The sequence below is a fragment of the Dinoponera quadriceps genome, unplaced genomic scaffold, assembly GCF_001313825.1.
Source record: "Dinoponera quadriceps isolate SergipeBrazil2010 unplaced genomic scaffold, ASM131382v1 scaffold566, whole genome shotgun sequence".
Classification (NCBI taxonomy): domain Eukaryota; kingdom Metazoa; phylum Arthropoda; class Insecta; order Hymenoptera; family Formicidae; genus Dinoponera; species Dinoponera quadriceps.
The window spans coordinates 5,130,784-5,144,230 of NW_014555972.1; the positions used below are offsets into that span (position 1 = coordinate 5,130,784).

The window sequence follows — 13,447 nt, forward strand, 5'->3', positions numbered from 1 at the left end:
TTCTGTTGTGATTCTATGAAAAAAAAAACATCTAATTCTAAATTCAGACGTACCTCATTTGAGACAAGTTCCAAGTAACGGTTGATAATACGGGTCAAAGTCGTGCGCTGACGCACGATTTCGGCATTCTTTCCTCTTTTTTTCCGAGAAATTCATCTACAAATCCCATAGGAGCGATGTTGCGATTTGCACATAATTCTTTTCATTTTATTCACTCACGCCTGTGCGTCGCGTTTGGAGTACGAATGCGACGCGGAACGTGGACGAGGCGAGGGTAATCCGCGAAATAGTACGTTTGATTTCGCCCCGCGTGTCTCTCCTCCGCTCCTCCGCGGAAGATCTCGAATTTCCGTGGCACGTATGTCGACCCTTTCGCGGGTTACTGCTCTAACGGTCTCGCGTGAGATATTAATTCCTCCGGTCAGAGTTCGATCCGGACGGCGAGGAGTCACGCGGTATCGCGTGAGGTGTCGGATTCGCGCGTAATGCGCGAATGCCGAGCATTCGACGCGGGCATATTTCTAGCGCGCTTCAACGCTGAGTAATTCGCCGACCACTTGACGAAACGAGATAGCTTTCTTTTATTTTCAAGTCAATAAGCTCGCCACGCGCGATAGCACGGCGCTTCGCGAGGTCGCAGGTAAGAGCGGGGAGGGGGGGGCTCGATCGAGGATCGCGATCGTTCCTTTTCGAGGATTCACCGGCTCCCGTTCCAATCAGCGCGCCGTCAGTATGATATAATCGATCGACCAGCCGGAGATCGACGTTTGCACTTTCAAACGCGCGCTAAGGCGTAGTTCGCCTGATGGATTCGTTCGATGCTGCTCAAAGACCCGGACGATCCGAGAGCGAGATCTACGAAGGAGCAAAAGGACGCTTCGATCGACGTTCGAGAGCTCGGTTGAAAGGGTTTCGGAATCCGCGGAGCCTCCGCGCAACACGCTCGATATATGGTCGCTTACGAAGCTAGTTCCCAGCGAATACTGTGTCCTTTGTTATCTCGACTTGATTTTCATTAGTTATCGTTGTTGAGCAGATGGCGGAAGCGTTTTTTCGGTATGAAAAGTCGCGGCTCCGGCTGTCGTCGTTATTTTTCGGCGAAAGAGAAAGAAGGAGAGAGTAAAGCAGGGAGACATAATTGATCAAATATCGAACGGAGAAGGCAAATAAGAGCCGGAAAGCCGATATAAAGGTCAAGTAATTTAATATTACGGCGGACGTTGGCAGACTGCTGAAAGTAAACACCACCGTACTGATGGAAAATCATAGTTATTTTCGGCGCCAAACATGAGAGTAGCGGCAATATGCACGTAAGATTATTGCCACTGTAATAAATAACGTTTAATTGCTGCTATTTTAGCGGTTAAAACCCCCAAAAAGGTAGGTTTGCTGCCGAAAACAACTATGTAATTTTCCATCAGTGCGGTTTATGCGAACGTTTCAGTTCCCATTATTTTTGTACCAGCTTCAGTGCAAATGATCAAGTTTCAAAAATTGCGCTTATTACGTGGAGAAAAGAATAACACGCATGTTAATGAGATCGGCTGGCAATCGTCATAAATCGGGACGAAGATCGAGTTTGAATGCGTTTATCAAGAAAAGTGTTCGCATTATAAAGAAAATTGTGTAATTCGCGCGTAAATTTGCGGCGTGCACTCTTAGCTATTAATATCCGTCTTAATGTTAAACCGCTTACCTTTGCATCGGCTTCCCGGCTGTTATTCTTCCTCCCGTAATTTTCAACCTTGACAGCCCCTTTCGGCCGTTTCTGATAAAATATCGCATCGCAATCGTCTCTTTCGGTTTCACCGGAGCGATATCGTTCGCGGATCCTCACCGAGATACGCCGGCGATAGACGGTGGAAAGGAAGCCCGGCAGGAAAAATATGAGAAGCACCGTGCTACGCCATTGGTATTCTTCGCTGCCACGCGAGAGGACGAGAGAGTGCGTGTCTCGCCTTTTACGCGGAACAGGACGCACGGCCACGCATCCGGGAAAACACCCGCGCGTCACCCGCGGCGCCGTATCGATTTTCGAGTTAGTCGCACATGAGAAAATTTCTACCGCGTTAATCGGAAGTGATACGCTCACGCGAGCCGCCCCCGCGGGTCATTTGACAGGTCGTTCACGCCTTAGTTGGAATTTCGCTCCCACATTTCCGATTCGCGCGCGCGCGCGCTTGCTTGCTATCTATTTCAGTCGATCCGCGACGCGCGGATTTACGTGACGCGCGCGTGTTTTACAGCCGGTGACGCAAAACCGCGCGCGAACGCGCGTAGATCGGCACGCGAAAATCGTTTTTATCGCCGCCGCTGATGGCGGGAGTCTCTCACGTCTCGAGGCCTTTTCCACCGGTGCGCTCCCCCCCTTTCCTTCGGGCTTTTTACTGCGCGGCTACGTCACTGTTTTTCGCTACTTTACAATCGCCGCCGACGTATACGATCGCCGTCGTCGTGTCGTGCGGCGAGCCCGAGCGAGATCCTGCTTCTGATCGTACGCAGGATTCCCCTCCCCCTGAGTGTTTCTTTTCGCGCACAGATTCCCGGGTCGGTCCCTAGGCGATTCATTCTGGTCGAAAGGACCGAGGCACAGGATCAGAATTCAAATAGTCTTGCCAATTCAAATATAACGAATAAATATTTAAAGCTGCGATTTCGTATTGGCAATGTTTAGCTTCTTTAGAGACGAATCCGTTAAAATCACAAGAGAATGATTTAATTTTCGAACTTTAACTTATATCGGTCGTAAGTCACCTCTCATGTAACAACAGTACTTCGTCGCTGCGGTCGTACGTCACGTAGGAGGTGACAAGTCGCATATTTACCGAAACCAGCTACAACCTAGTGAGAATCACGCATAAAAAGCTAGCGTCCGATAAGGATTAAGTTACGCAAATATGCCAATTATGCGATTAGATTTCTTTCTTCCTAATAGAATTTCGCGGCGAACGTTTATTCACAGCACTGACCGCTGTACTTCTGTCGACGTTTGTTTGAATTAGAAGGGAGAAAAAAAGAAAAAAAAAAACTGAATGTACCTAAGCGTACACGTACGTATCAGCATCCCTGGTGAGTTCGGCTTATTTTTCTGCAAGTAACAACACGGCAGTACATATTTGAAATTCCTCGGGAAAAAGGAGGACCGAAGAGTTAAATTTCCACAACATTGGAGGGACATTTTCGCCTCTCGCGTATCATTAAAGCTCGCATCAGACTAGACGATTCAAAGACAGCTTTTAGAAATTAAATCTAACTTCAAATTTAAGTTTAATCTTAAAATTGTGCAGAGTAGAAGATTGATCAGAGATTCCGATTCAACGGGCCGACCAATCTCGTTTTGTCCCGATTAGTCAAGCCCCAATCTTCAATTCTGGGTGTTCAACCTGCGACAGCTAGTCTGACGTTTCGAAGGCGTCGAGTCTTCGGGGATCGATCGTCACACTGAAGTGACCGTCGAAATCGGCCTCGGTCCAACGAACCCGTCGCACCGAAAGGGAACGCGGGAATACCCGGAGAGAGATACTTTTAACACAAGCCTCGCGAGGTCTCATCGCGTACAAGTGCAGCGATCGGCATTCAATGTTCCTCGGCGTGGTGTGGCAGTCGCGTAGGTATGGTAGCCGACGTGCGGTTTCGCAGCTTCGGCTTTTCGGCCCACAAAACGACGAAAATTGCACGCCGCCGTGTATGGTACCACACCGACGCGGCGGCGGTGGTACCGCCTCTCCGAGAACCGGTCCTGCCGCAGCCGCTGCGCCCTGTCGATTTCGCCTGGTGAACACGCGATCGCCATCTTGGATCCGGCGAGGATGACGTCACTGGTACGGGGCACGGTCTCGCTTTATTCACTGCCGCTTTACGCGTTTCACATAGGTGTGCGCGGATGTACACGCGCGTATCTCTCTCCTCGTCTCTCGGGAAAATCGGGAAAATTTCCCGTTGCACGTGATCGCGCGGAATCCCTGGTGCTTTCGCCGATGATACCTGGTGATTCGACGGGAACGTACTCGCCGTGGTGTATATTAATTTGACTCGGCGATACTTTCGCGCACCCACGCGGAAAACACGAGAGCCCGTTAGTGTGGATGACTTTTCCGTTAGCTGGGGAGAACAGAGACCAGGTGGAAAACTTGATTGTAAGAACAGAAAGATATTCCCTCGTAAGGAATATATGAATCAGCTTCTCGGGATGTGAAATCCTTAATTGAAACGGGCCAGTAAGAGAGGGCGTTGATAAGTACAGCTGCGAGATTGCAAATTACTAGATTTGAAAAATCGATGAATCCAAATGTTCCGGTCGGTAGATTCTGACTCTCTTTTGCAGCCAATCAGTTGTAGTCAGTCTTCGTCACTGCACGGTAAAAAATGTTATGTTAAAAACGGTCGGCTAAAATTTTCGTGTCACTTTAACGTGGGAAATATGTTAAAAAGTACACGAGTACACGTTGAATTAACATATATTCACCTTGACTACATATTACTTTTTAACATATTCACCTTGTTAAAGTAACATAAAAATTTAGGTGAGCCGTTTGTAAAACGAAATTTTCCACTGTGCAAAGGTCGGAACCTAAGAACCGACACATTTGGCTTGATCTACTTTTATCTACTTTTATCCGCCTTTATCTACTTTCTTTATCTACTTTCGAAGTCTAATCACTTTTAACCTCGCGACTACTTACCACAGCGCCGGCTCTTATCGTTCTCTTTCACAATTAAAGAAGAATCCCCTGTAGGTGGTTTCTGCTCGGTCAATTGTTCCCGGTTATCTCAAGCGATCGTTAATTATAATAAAGCTGAATATTCAGACGACCGTTTTCGGTAACGCGGGGATTTCGTTCCTCCGAACTGAGATTTCTTTTCCGTGTACACACGCCGTCGATATTGTTATCGTCCCGCGGAAGTCATTATTCGCAACCGTCGTCCCGCATGGGCTCCTATTGGTTCTTTTCATTTTTCAACGAATGAATCGGTTTAATTAATCAATTGATTTGATTGATGAATTCTAGTCCCTAATCCACAATCCTCGATCTCTAATACATATAGTCTATGAGGCCGGCTTTACACGTTCACAGCTGCGTGAATCGGCTGTCGGGATTAAGGAACTCTAGATTAGCGATCCGCTAATTCTCTCGGCCCACAAAGCGTATTGATTACTGACTGGAGAGAACAGAAGGAAGGGAGGGGGGAGGGGGAATCATTTTTTCAGGTTTTCGTACGCGAGTTACCGTAAACGTGGTGAACGGATAAATAGGGAAGGGCGCGCGCATGTGCGACTTCGTCGCGAGGGAGATCCGCGGGCTCGATAGCGGATTCCCATGAAATGCAGATGCGCAATGTAGATGCTCATGGGTGAGGTATCCCCGGTGAAATTATCAAAGCACGGAGGCGCGTGCGACCGTTGCGATTCGCACCGGTAATAGCGACTTTTCGCACGCGCAAGCACCGTAAAGGATCTTAATAGCATACTATTAACATGAATTAAAGAAATTGCACGGAAAATTGCCACCGCACGCATGCTTTACACACGCGTCCCGCGTCGTGATAGACATTTTTCCCTTCGGCGTGGTAGGTACGGGCGAAGGGCTTACGGAGAAGGGCTCTGTTTCGCGATACCGTCGCGCGTTCCCAACCTGTTCGGTCGTCACGTGCGATTCGAGGCGGAAATCGTCAAATTCTATACGTCAGTCTTGCGTCCACCTCCGCGAGCTCGCTCGTACTCGGCAATTACGCCGAAAGCCTGAGCCTGTCGTTCGTTAGTTTTCCCCTCCGAGTATTCTTACCCCGGGCCTATTAATATGGAACTTACGAAACTCTCGGCAACGCTTTCTCGCGTCGGACTGATTTTCGGGAGGCGGCGCGAGTCGTCCGATTTCGCGCTCCCCTTTCTTATGTCGGTCGGCCGAAAATGAAAATCGTCGGTGGAACGTTCTCCTCTCGCGATCCCTATCGTCGGGCCTGCCTTTCGGCCGCGATAATAAACCGGCACGAATGCCGATCGTGAAACAGTGCCGCCGTTTTCTTCTCGCGTCCTACGTCCCTGGACTCTACGCGTTGCTTCGCGCCATTCACTTCGCGCCGGTAAGCGCGCTCTTTCGCAATAGCAAAAGTCCAATTGCTAGAATACGCGCGGCTCCATTGCACGGCAAGAGAGAGAGAGAGAGAGAGACAGCGGCGGCCCCACAGCTGTCCCTGCACTCTGATATTTCGCGTTTTTTCCCCGCCAGCTGATCCCGTTTGTATATCCGTTTCTTTAGCGTGCACGACAAGGCGCGAGACAAGATCCTCGGCTGATCGACGCGATACACGGCCGGATCTCGTTGGCGCGCGGTTAGAAAAGGCTCGATAATAGCGATGTCCTGCTCTCGGTTTTTACTCGTCGCGAGACGAGTCTTTCCGACGACGAGCCGCTGTATCTGCTCTGCACGAACCGTTATTAACAGCGGTTATTACATTATCATTGTTAACGCTGCAACGTCGACGTTATTTCCTACCTTTGATTCTCGGTATACTCGTGCACAGAGAAAATGATTTCTTTGGATTTGCTGTACCCGTTTGTTTGATTCAGTTTGGTTTAATATAAATCATGCAATTATTTAGTGTCAAACTTAATTTTGTTTGAATGAAAATATTGTTGTTTCATCATTTTCTCAGAAGAAGAGTAAAGAATTCTCTCTAGACGAAGAATTATCTTTAAAACGAAGAATAAAAGTCCTGAGACATCGATCCTCACGAACAGCCGAAACTGCTCGAGGGAGAACTCGAAAAAGCTAAAATTGCTCCCCTGATATGGTGTTGTTTCTTAACTCCAGGAGCTTCGTGAAAAATGTTTCGATCGAGACAGCGCGTCCGTTGTATTTTCATTATCAATCGTTATCAATTATTACCACTCCGCGGAACAATAACGGCAATCCCTCGGTTTTATTGTTATTATTTCTCTCGGGAACGCTGCCGCAGGTGCACAATGATCTCCTCAATATCTGTTTTATCGCGATCGTTAATCAGAATTCACTCGATCCGATTCGCTTTTAATATCCGTTTACATTCGCGTAATCTACATGCCTCTCACGATACACGGCAGGATATAATACATGGTATGGCAAAAGCGATTCTTTCACGGACACGAAAGCGGCGATTATGCGCGTATGTACGGTGGGATATTATCTCTTAATTTACCATAAGCGATTATGACGCAATAAAGAACGGAGATGTAATAATTAGCAGATGTTTACCGCGTCTCGCGTCACCGTTCTCGCATCATCGTCGTCGTTGGAATTTTTGCGACTGTCTCTCTACTTGATGCTTCAGCACCGAGGCGCGATATCTCGTACACATCTGCATTTCCTCCGTGCATACTTATGCAAAATGTCTCTGCTGTAGGTACAGGGTGTATTCTCGCGCGTGTGTGTTAAAAATGCACACACGCAAGAAGCAACGCATTGTTACGCGACGCGGACTGTCCGTCACTCTCTTTTCGCGTGTTTCTCATTTTTCTCTTTCCTTTTTTCTCCCTCCCACCTCCGCCCCTCTTTCTCGTGCCGCAAACAGAAGTCGCAGCTGCGCTTTTGCGACGATCCGGGGGGAAAAAAGAGAAGCGCGATTCGCTCACTCAGAATAATCCTCGTGACATTCGCGTTTTTCCTTCCGTGTCCTCTTAACCGGTCTGACATCCCGGCCTTTTTTGTTTTTCGTTCGGACAACGAATCTCTCTCTCTCTCTCTCTCTCTCTCCTCGACGATGATGTTTCATAATTTTCTCCGCCGCGCCACGGACCCTCTGTCGGGGCCGCATTATATCTCGTTCGGTTGATTTATGCGTCTCGAACTTTTATCCTTCCGGCCCTGCGACCGGTTCCCGAAACCTTTTTTCCCCGAGCGCAAAAATCGATCGAGATTTATGCAAATCGCATTTAATAATAGCAGGCAATAATTTTCATCCCGCAGACGCGCCCTCCTGTGTTTCATCGTGCGCGAAGTAGACGCGACGCGGCGCACAACAAAACACCGCCCGTCTAATTATGAAACCACCGCGCACACTCTCTCGCCTCTCGCGGATTTTTCAACCAGGAGAAAGAGAGATTAATCGTTCGTCACATCTCCCCCCTCCCCCTCTCACCTTTTACTCTCCGAGATCCAACGCGTCACGGGCGTAATATCAATCCTCCCGCGGGATCCGGCTTCCCACTGTCGGAATAATAAGTTTTCATTTCGCGCTAATCATTCCACTGACGTTCTAACCAAACAGCTCGGCTAAAAAGTCGCGTAAAGGAAAGCCCGCGTCATACCGAGCGACTAATCAAAGGGGATCCGCGCGCGCACGCACCGTACACGCACGCGGCAAATAGGACGCTGCGGTAATCCTCGTTTTTCCTTTCGATCCTTTAATCCGCCGGTTACGTTTATCTCCCGCTGTTCGTGCGTCCAACGATGCACGACCATTGCAACCGCCCGCGTACATAGGTGCGTCTACCTCTGTGTGTGCGTGTGAATGCCGCGCAAGGGCACACGCACGTGCGATCGTACCCACGCGCTCGCGCGCTGTGCGCGGCCAGTGAAAGTCGCGGCTTTGCGCGCGCGCGCCTTTGCGCAACGAGATCGCCGTTGTCTCCTTCGGATACTGGTTCGACTTTAAAGGCTCGATCGCAGAAAGGCATCGGGACATTCGGCGTGACTGGGCGTTCACGTCATACCTTCCAGGAGCGCGACATAACGAGGGAAGCGCGCGAACGCCTCGCGAGATCGAAGGGAAAATCCGCGCGATCGGGATACCGTATTTCTCGGCGTCTTTATGCGCGTGTCCTACTTGAAATTCAAGTAGTTGCAGCGAAATAAATTGTTCAAGAGTTCGTTGAAACTTGCACCGTATGTAGATTTAAACGCGACCCAATTATTGGAGCGATAAATAGATTGACCGTTTGGAAATCGAGATATTTACAACTATATGTGGACGAGTATTTTTTCTTTTCTCTGTGAGCACTCATAATGTGAGAATTGATAATAGCTAATCAATGCGATTTATAACATGCACCACGTAATAAACTCGTTTTACACTAGCGATTATCGATTGCACGTGCGTTTATTGGCCAATGAAATTGCCAGCAGCTTCTTTCGATTGGTCAAGAGACAGTCGTAGACTCGGGCAGACAGGCGTGGACGCAATCGGTAATCGCTATTGTGATACTGGGCATAATAATACACGCTGTGTAAGCGTTCATGATTGTACGCTCACCATTTCGCGACGTCCCACGGCGTCCAGCTGTCCATCAGGTCCTCAGTATTTGACCTCTGTAGCGTTCCACTCGTCGTCCCACGTTGATTGCACTTTGCGACCATGATCGCTTTATTAATTATATTTAGTCGTTCGACGGGAAGTACGATTTATTCCAACACTTTGGAAAAGATTTTTGCGAATCGCGTGTAGAGAAGCTGCGAACCGAGAACCGTGTCGCGCCGTTCGACAAATTTGAGAAATAAATCGAAAATATAACGTTTCATAGACGATTTCAAGCACCTTCGCGAAAACCGAACTTCTTATTTCACGAGAATTTTAACTCTTGTTATTATTAATTGATAGCAATAAATGTACACGTTGGATTTTGCGTTTCGAGCAAAATATTGTAACGCGTTACACGTGAAAAATTTCAAATATTTCCGCGACTATTTCTGAGATATATGAAAATATGCAAGTTTCGCGCTTTTTCTCTCTGGAACTTCGCGACGATTAATTAAATTTATAGAGGGCAAAATAATCGCGAATTCCGCTATCACACGCGGAATTCGCGATTATTTTGCCCTCTCAAATTCAAATTTGAAGCGCTTTTCTGAAACGCATGTTTCATGTTTATGTATTTTTGTTTATCTAAAGAAGTAATCCTCCGATTGTGTTTCGAGCAGTGTATTTTAAAATATACCGAACAAACACATATACGTACAGAAACTCTACACCGAGAGAAAAAAAGTTCGGCATTTATGACTGTAATTGCACAGTGATTAACTATAACGAAAAAGTGCTTTTATTACTTTTGGTTAAAATAACAAAGAAATATGACTGATGACGGAAATGATTATAATTTCTAGAGAGATACCAACATTTTTTTGTCTCAGTGTACATGCAAAAATTTAGGTAAATCGCATTGATTTCGTAAAAAGCCAACCGCCGGAAGAATCACCACCATTTAAAATCTTTGCTTTAGACTCACCGAAATACCGGGAACTCAGGATCGGCCACGTTCTGCTGCAGTTCTGCAACATAAAATATAGCACCGAGTCGATCAGATACGATGATCAATAGATTGAGGAGAAAAATACGCGAGAAAAATAGAAATAGATACGAGCATGTTAACTCTCGGCAATCGTTATGACTCGACGAATTTTTTCTTGAAGAATTATGTCCCAGTTTTCCATTGCAAAGAGATTAATATACGATACTACAAGAAATTATAAAACTATCTTCGATCCTGCTTGGCTGAAACCGGATCCTCCGGTACAGCATTCACCGAAACTGCATTCAGCATGTTGACGTAAAGATCGCAAGATCTGAAGCAAGAGGCAATAAGTTAATCATATAAAAAAATATAAATATATATAAAGAACAGAGGCTGGAAAGTGTATATTTTTCTTTTGGAACAACGAAGATAAAAGGTGGTAGTTACCTTGGAATTCTAAGATGCTGTTATTGCTCAAAGTAATCTTAGCATGATAGTCACGCATGCAAAGTAAGGTATCGCGTGCTATGAGCGATTCGACCGATCCGGAAAACTCGGAAATCACGTACGACGTTTCCCAATCCGGTTTCCCAATACCGACTCGTCAAGGACGAGTTTTGACCGCTCGGTAGTTTCGTACATACGTATGTTGTTTATCCCGAGGTCGTGTGACCTCGATTGGCGAAACATGCTCGAGAGAACCGTTAGGATTAATCAATCAATAATTCCACATTCCCCATATTGTGATATTAACATTATTCATATTATTTTATAATACTCATCCCCACCGTGACATTCAAACCTTCAAGATACGCAACCCCCCGCGAGACACCCTCTCGCGGTAACTATTGAATTAAACAACGAAACTCGCATCGATATTGATAAAAGTAATCACGGAAAACATGTCTTTTGAAGAAAGAGAACAGAATTTATATTATTTTTCTCTCTTCTTATTTTAGCTTTTTTCATTTTCGACGTGACACATTGGACGTTCACGTGATCATCTTTTAGGAGCGTGACACAACGAAGCAAACGCGGTTGATGGAAGAGAAAATTCGCAGGATTAGAGACTAAAAGAAACTTGGAAAGTAGTTTCGAGAAAAAGGGGTTAAGGTTGTGTTTTCATGTACATTTCTACAGAGAGGTATTCTTTCATTTCAACTCGGATTCTTTCATTTGTTTACTGCTTAAAATTACGTTTGCCTAAAGAATACTGATATATATTAGAATTGTTATAAATTCATATTATACTTTATAAGAACAGAATTTATATTAATCTATGAAGGGCACAGTGCTAATTTGAAAGCCAAATTAAGTATGTCAGAATTTATATTATTTTCCTCCTTAGACCAAAGTAACAAAATTTTGCGTTAAAAATGGTCCGCTGAAATATTTTTATTTAACTTTAAAAACTATACAAATTTATGTTGAATTAACATATTCACCTTGTTGAAGCAGCGCAAAAATTTCAGTGGACCGTCCTTGACTTATAATGTTAACCTTTTTCTTTCTATTTCGATTTTCCGTCTCACCTTCCCGTACATTTGAATACGGCCGCGTCGGGCTAACGGCATGCAAAATTTATGATCTCCCTAGCCACTTGTAAAACGCGAACAGACATTTACCGGGCTGTTACAGGCCTCGAGTTGGTCGCCCGGTGACAGCCATTCGTTTTCTTAATTTCATGCATTCTCCACTAGTAGTCGGCCGTTGTCATCGACGGCGTTATCGTGGCACGACAGAACGGCGAGATCTTTCGAAATACGTCGGCGGTTTCTATAAAATAGATCGCGAGTACACGTCGGGAGGGCGTAAACGATAAATTCGTCGCTCGTCTCTCTCTCTCTCTCTCTCTCGATATTTCCCCTCTGTTATATCCTTTGTCTGGCGTAATATATGAACCGCCCTATCCAAAAAAAACAATAAATCCGTCATCGTCCTCTCGTCTCTCTCGCCTCTTACGCGCTGCCGTTTTCCGAGGCGATGTGCGTGAACCGCGAGAAAACAGCAGCGGCTCTCCTTTCCCCGTTCGCGCGCTCGCACGGGGAATTATCGCCGCCGGTGATACTTTTATGTAATAGCGTTCCGCGGAAAATATAAGTCACTCCGTAGTCACGACATCGGTGAGTAATCTCGTCGGCGACGTGTTTACAAGCATCTCACGGAGAAAAGTATTGTCATCGCTTCCCGGCAGAAATAAACTTCGGCGACACGTCAGGCTTCGATTATTCGAAACGACTCCGGGGGGGAATTATTTTCAGCGGGAAACGCGCGATGATTAACGCGCGCAAGCGTGTGATTTAGCGCCTTGTGAATCGCCGGGTCGCGCGATCCGCTCTCTCCGACAGTTTCGCGTTTCAATCGTTTCGTCTTTCAATCGGATGACGTTGCGTCTTCGTTTTCTCGCCGTGTCGCGGGGTTCGGGCTGCCGTCGCGCTTATGTGTGTGTGTGTGTGGTATACGTGTCTCTAATTAAACATTCTCCCGTGTTCTTCTCTCGTGGAAAAAGTCACGAAATTTGTCTCTCGTTTCTCTTCCCCCGAAGATGCGCCATGTTTCTTTCTAATAACGACACTTTGTGCGTCCGACCGGTGGGGTCCGCGAAAGTTTCTCCGCGTCTACGTACACGCATACAGACGCACACATGCGCGCGCATCTATAGAGAAAGTCTGTCTAGGCAAAATATGCATAGCGAATGTTTATTAAGTTGTTACGCGGTACAGCCCCGGCAGCCCGGTTTCTCAAGCTTTATCTTCGCTCGAACTTTCCGTCTGGATAACCGTTTTATATTTGAACGATAAAATGGCGAGGGACCGTCTTTGTCTCGTTGGAAAATTCTCGACACGGCGAACTCGATACTCTACAAACGTGTTTTCCTTCTGCAACAATATCAACTATTTTCGTGACAGAGTGTATTCCGCCGTCGGGTTTCCTCGTCTCTCTATCTTCGATTTGCGTATGCGTGGATTACACAGAGAGAAGCGATCTTCCCCGGAAATTTTCTCTCGATAAAAGTCGCTCGATGAGAGTAATTCTGCTCCCTTGCGGAAAGATTGCTCGAATCAATCTCTATCCTTGAGTAAATACCGCCCGACATTTATGGCTCATACGTCATCCATTATTTTCCTCGCGTCGTCGGCTGCTGTCGCGGCGAATTAAATTTAAGACGGCCAAAAGTTTCCGATGACGGATACTAAATGTCCGCGGAGCGACCCGCTTTCTTCCGATAACAGATCACGAGAA

General features: G+C 46.5%; 1 protein-coding gene across 2 annotated transcripts in view; it reads left to right on the top strand.

Annotated features, from left to right (window-relative positions):
* The window catches only part of LOC106746289, a 37,342-nt gene that overhangs the window by 1,920 nt on the left and 21,975 nt on the right, over positions 1–13,447 (top strand). The window contains exon 1 of one of the 2 annotated variants that reach the window (XM_014622711.1): positions 3,801–3,821. The exons of the other annotated variant lie outside the window; for it this stretch is intronic. The gene's annotated coding sequence lies outside the window, so the exon portion shown is untranslated. Of the gene's footprint in view, positions 1–3,800; positions 3,822–13,447 lie in introns of those variants that run through there. 2 annotated transcript variants of the gene reach the window in all.